Source organism: Pseudophryne corroboree, chromosome 1 (genome assembly GCF_028390025.1).
Source record: "Pseudophryne corroboree isolate aPseCor3 chromosome 1, aPseCor3.hap2, whole genome shotgun sequence".
NCBI lineage: Eukaryota > Metazoa > Chordata > Amphibia > Anura > Myobatrachidae > Pseudophryne > Pseudophryne corroboree.
The window spans coordinates 1,220,700,642-1,220,707,384 of NC_086444.1; positions in this window are offsets into that span (position 1 = coordinate 1,220,700,642).

Consider the following 6,743-nt stretch of genomic DNA (forward strand, 5'->3'; position numbering starts at 1 on the left):
AACCTTTTGAAATTATTTCCAGTGACCAGACCACACCCTCTGGAGCTCCATCTTCCAGCACTGATACCCTCTGTATGAAACAATATAACTGTAATGCCATGTAGCCTTATGACATGATGAATGATCAGAGGGGCAGAAGGAAATCCTGTGAGAGACATAAAAATTACTCATATTACTAAAATAACCCATGATTGCCCACTTGGTGCTCTGTGTTTTTAGAAGACAGAAGATCCATGTCTGAGGGATAATGAGTGTTTTGGGTTAACTGAAGCTAAAGGAAAACCAGCAGCCATGGTACTCTTACAGCGGGTTCTAGATGAAGTAGTAAAACAGAATCTAGAATAATAAACAGCCCGCGGTGCTTGTCTAGTTTTGACTTTTTGGGGTAAATTTACTAAAGCTTCTAAAATAGAGAATTGCCTTTTAGAAAATGATAGCCAGCATCTGATTGGTTTCTATGGGCAACATTCACCAATTCTCTTTTTTAGAAGATTTAGTAAATGTACCCCTTTTAGCTGATTCATTATATTGTAAGCTTTTATAATCAATATATAGATCAATAGAATGATGGACAGGTTCCATCCAAAGTAACTTTTCTTCCATTTAGTGGCTAATAGCTGTTCTACCCGTTCTTTACACAAGAGTTTCTGATTATCACGGTTGTACATATAAATGAGGGTAAAAATGTAGTATATCTATAGAGATGTAAATTTGAGACATCTTAATGTAAGTAAATATTAATCCATGGTTCTTGGCGTTACCCGAGGAGCACCCGAAGCAGATACGGTAAAACATGACAGGAGCATTTTTGTAGTTTAATAACTTGTACAAACTGGAGGTGCAATCCAGATTTTCATCCGATTGTCTGTTTGGGAATCATCGTCACCCCCTGATCATCCGTTTAAGGGAAATTTATTACAATTCGAATTATGTAGTTTTTTTTTTTCTTTTTCCCACCTGCAGAATACCTATGTTACAATTTAACTACCGAAGATATCGGGAAGTAAGAAAATGAGTGAGTGAGTGAGTGAGTGAGTGAGTAAGTCAGTGAGTGAGTGAGAGTGAGTGAGTAAGTCAGTGAGTGAGAGCTTTTGCATTTAAATATATATAGATTAGTTCTCAATTTCCAATATCATTATTCAGTTGGTCAGCAGAAAACTTTCCAGAAAAACAGGCACATAAGTGTAATGTTCATTCTATCTGTGAAGCACTTTGAGTTCTATTGGAGAAAGAGCGCTATATAAATAAAATTATTATCATTATTATTACTTTCTGTAACAAAACCTACATAGCACTTTACTGGTATCTACAGGGCAGGCTGGTATTAGAATGCTGGAGAATCTGTGCCACAATAAAATGACCTTTTAAATGGCTGAAAACTGCCAGAGCCTTGGGTGAATAATCCTAATAATAAACTATTGTTTTAGGCAGGGCAGTAATGGGCACAACAATGGAGAAGGAAGAGAGGTAATAACTGGCAATGCCTCATAAACCTCGCTATAGTTTTAGAATGTCATGGTTGTGATGAAACAGCGTGTGGCTTATCCAGATCAGAAACAGAACCCAGTTTTAGAATTAATATAACAAAGGAATGTGGCCTTTGTGACTCAGATTTTAATGTCTCTGGCTTAATGTATAAATAGCTTTCTGTAATGCAGTCTCATCCTGGCAATGATGCTCCAAGCATTTGTGTAGATAAGATGTATATACACTGCTCAAAAAAATAAAGGGAACACTTAAACAACACAATGTAACGCCAAGTCAATGACACGTCTGTGAAATCAAACTGTCCACTTAGGAAGCAAAACTGACGGACAATCAATTTCACATGCTGTTGTGCAAATGGAATAGACAACAGGTGGAAATTATAGGCAATTAGCAAGACACCCCCAACAAAGGAGTTGTTCTGCAGGTTGTGACCACAGACCACTTCTCAGTTCCTATGCTTTCTGGCTGATGTTTTGGTCACTTTTGAAAGCTGACAGTGCTTTCACTCTAGTGGTAGCATGAGACAGAGTCTACAACCCACACAAGTAGCTCAGGTAGTGCAGCTCATCCAGGATGGCACATCAATGCGAGCTGTGGCAAGAAGGTTTGCTGTGTCTGTCAGCGTAGTGTCCAGAGCATGGAGGCACTACCAGGAGACTGGCAAATACATCAGTAGATGTGAAGGAGGCCGTAGGAGGGCAACAACCCAGCAGCAGGACCACTACATCCACCTTTGCGCAAGGAGGAACAGGAGGAGCACTGCCAGAGCCCTGCAAAATGACCTCCAGCAAGCCACAAATGTGCATGTGTCTAGTCAAACGATCAGAAACAGACTCCATGGTATGAGGGCCCGACGTCCACAGGTGGGGGTTGTGCTTACAGCCCAACACCGTGCAGGGCATTTTGCATTTGCCAGAGAACACCAAGATTGGCAAATTCGCCACTGGCGCCCTGTGCTTTTAACAGATGAAAGCAGGTTCTCACTGAGCACATGTAACAGACGTGACAGAGTCTAGAGACGCCAAGGAGAACGTTCTGCTGCCTGCCACATCCTCCAGCATGACCGGTTTGGCAGTGGGTCAGTAATTGTGTGGGGTGGCATTTCTTTGGGGGCCACACAGCCCTCCATGTGCTCGCCAGAGGTAGCCTGACGGCCATTAGGTACTGAGATGAGATCCTCAGATCCCTTGTGAGACCATATGCTGGTTCGGTTGGCCCTGGGTTCCTCCTAATGCAACGCAATGCTAAACCTCATGTGGCTGAAGTGTGTCAGCAGTTCCTGCAAGACAAAGGCATTGATGCTATGGACTGGCCCACCCATTCCCCGGACCTGAATTCAATTGAACACATCTGGGACATCATGTCTCGCTCCATCCACCAATGCAACGTTGCACCACAGACTGTCCAGGAGTTGACGGATGCTTTAATCCAGGTCTGGGAGGAGATCCCTCTGGAGACCATCCGTCACATCATCAGGAGCATGCCCAGGCATTGTAGGGAGGTCATACAGGCACGTGGAAGCCACACACACACTACTGAGCCTCATTTTGACTTGTTTTAAGGACATTACATCAAACTTGGATCAGCCTGTAGTGTGTTTTTCCACTTTATTTTTGAGTGTGTCTCCAAATCCAGACCTCCATGGGTTAATAAATTTGATTTTCATTGATAATTTTTGTGTGATTTTGTTGTCAGCACATTCAACTATGTAAATAACAAAGTATTTAATAAGAATATTTCATTCATTCAGATCTAGGATGTGTTCTTTTAGTGTTCCCTTTATTTTTTTGAGCAGTGCGTATATATCCCCTAAGAATACCAGGGAGTGATAATGGAAAGTTTAGATGTCTCTTCGGTTCTCGGTGCTGAGTGTGAATTCAGGTAACTGTGAATCCTTCAGTCTTTTGAGGAACATTTACATATCCATAGATCAATCATATACATTAATCAGTGATGCTGACGTGGTTATATTTGTGTGCTGTATAGAATGCATGTGGATAAATATGTTTTCTGATGTAGAAACGTATATATATATATTATTGTATATATAAGTACAGAGCAGTGTAACTGTGACCCATGCGTGTCCCTGACAAGCAGTATAGAAGCTATAGAATAGTGTATATATTATTGTATATATAAGTACAGAGCAGTGTAACTGTGACCATGTGTCCTGACAAGCAGTATAGAAGCTATAGAATAGTATATATATTATTGTATATATAAGTACAGAGCAGTGTAACTGTGACCCATGCGTTTCCCTGACAAGCAGTATAGAAGCTATGGAATAGTATATATATTATTGTATATATAAGTACAGAGCAGTGTAACTGTGACCCATGCGTGTCCCTGACAAGCAGTATAGAAGCTATAGAAAAGTGTACTTGGAATGTGATACAGTAAGACTGACTGGCTTTGCCTGTGATCGGCCGTGTAATGTACTCCTGTAATTAGTCTTGTATTGTGCTCTGCAGGTGTGCTCTGGGAAGGAAGCCGATCATCTTATACCACTCAGGCTGGGAGCTGGGGGCAGATGTTTCCACCGTTCCCACACGTTGTGTAATTACAGGCCAGACCCTGTGTTGTGCGCTGGCTGCCGGATAACACTATTATATGACATAGGATCAGTCCAACATGTCTAAGAGCTGATATTTATTACATTGACTGGGATTTTATGAAACTTCATCATAAATGGGTCACACTCCTTGTGATAAAGGCAATTACTGCACATTTGTTAGTGAGATGAAAAAGATGCATCACTGTCCGTTGCAGAACCACCAATCACAAATATAGGCCAAGGCATGAGCTTTCATTGTCACTGCATGTGGTGAATGGCATGTTGGTAATTTTGTGTTTTTTATGTTTTCTGGCAGTAATCTTTCCTGGTTTTACAGCTGGTGTTTTTGTCTTCACCATTGTAAAACATTGTTTTGATTTCAGGGGCTTTTTCTTAAACCTTCTATGCCCTTGAACTCCGGCTCTAGTAGATGTTGAAGAACTAATATCACAATCATCATGACAGTCAGCAGCCATAGACTGATCGTGATCCATATACTGCAACTCAGTGTTTATATTTATTAATGCAGTGGGGCACGGCACCTACTGGGCTTTATTGAACACACAAAAGTACAAAAAAACAACACTTTTTTTCACAAATTACAATTTACACTGTGGACTTACAGTGCATATATATATATAGATATATATATAGATATAGATATACATATACATACACACCGTGCATATGGAAAGTAATCGCATTGCTTCAGTTTTTGCATATTTTGTTATGTTACAGCCTTATTCCAAAATAGACTAAATTATTTTTTTGTCTCAAAATTTTACACACAGTACCCCATAGTGACCATGTGAAAAAAAGTTTTTTTTTAGATTTTTCCAAATGTATTAAAAATAAAAAACTAGAAATCACATGTACATTAGTATTCACAGCCTTTGCCATGAAGCTCAATATTGAGCTCAGGTGCATCCTGTTTCCACTGATAATACTTGAGATGTTCCTACAGCTTAACTGGTGTCCACCTGTGATAAATGCAGTTGATTGGACATGATTTAGAAAGGAACACACCTGTCTATATAAGGTCCCACACTTGACAGTGCATGTCTGAGCACAAACCAAGCATGAAGTCAAAAAAATTTGTCTGTAGACCTCCGAGACAGAATTGTCTTGAGGCAAAAATCTGGAGACGTATACACAAAGATATCTGCTGCTTTGAAGGTCTCAATGAGCACAGTGGACTCCATCATCCATAAATGGAAAAGTTTGGAACCACCAGGCCTCTTCCTAGAGCTGGAAAAAGGGGGGACCTGGACTGCACGTCCTATTACTAAAGATATCAAGAGGTTCTATCATTCTGAGGCTTCTAATACTATGCGGGGGGAAGAGAGATGCAGATGCACACTCCTAGCACTAAGAACACTGACAGTAAAAATAATTTAAAGAAACCCTCACAATTAACATGGCATATAATTGAAGTTCTTAGCACACATTTGCGCAAATATGCGGGCCCATGTACAGCGGCCAGGTGACTTCATTACATGTGTCCCTAGCACTCCTAATACTATCACATTCTATAAATGTATTCAGGACTTACCTCTAAATAGTGCCTTATCAATGTGTGATCTGAAATGCAGGAACCTAGCTAATTAAAACACCTGAGGGTAAATGGGAGGGGTGCCAATCCAGAGGAAGGAAGCCTTGCCTTCCAGTGTACAATATATACACAAATATACATACATCTTGCACGACATGCACTGAGTGAAATTCTCAATCACGGCCCCACCCATTTTGATTAAAACTTTAACTCCCTGTTATCTTCAGAAAAACAATGCAATACAATACAAACAATACAGACTATGCAATACAATACGATTCTACAGCCTAGCTGTGGAAAGAAACAATTTTCAACACAGTAAAGGAATTGGAAATACAATGCATAAAAATGTATAAAAATGTGTCAATGGAAAACAGTCAATACAATAATTTAAAACGATACTTGCTTGTCCAGGGGAGTCACTACCACCTGTAGCAGCACCTTCTCACTGGTACCTGCTTCCCCTGTGTTGGCTCCTTTCCTGCAGCCCTGCTCCAGCCTCAGTCAGACCCCCACTGCTTTCACTCTCGGTACCTGCTCCGCTGCTTACCGCCAGTGTTCACCGCCTGCCCTGCTGTCTCCTTCGCAAATTCGGCTCCCCCTGGTGATACCCTGGTGCCCAGCTTGCTCCGGTGCTCGGTGCATTCCCCGGCTCCCGCATGCACATGTGTACACCCTCGTCACTTCTGCCACGTCACATCACAGCCTCCGCTTCCGCCTCATCACAACCGCTGATCTCCAACTCTCACAGCCACCTCTCAAGTGCACACACTGGTAGTGTACACTCATGAAGCCGTGCAGATACTTGTGTAAGGTGACAGATCTGATATCCATCCGCATTTGTATAATGGTAAATCATTTTCTCACATTGGAAGAAACTAGAATACAATTTACTGCCCCATTAAATTTCTTGGTGTTTCTTACTAAATCCCCTAAATCTTTAATACAGATGTGTCCACCGTTATCTTGACTAGTTTTCTGCGCATAGTCACAACATGATTTATTAGCATAAACCCTTCATCTATTGTTCTCAGCTGCAATACAATACAGAGAACAATATAGCAGGGGAATAACTCATTAAAAGAGGGGATTAAGTCCGATTGGCCAGTCTCAGTTAATCCTGTTAAAGGTAAAGATAAATGTGGACCC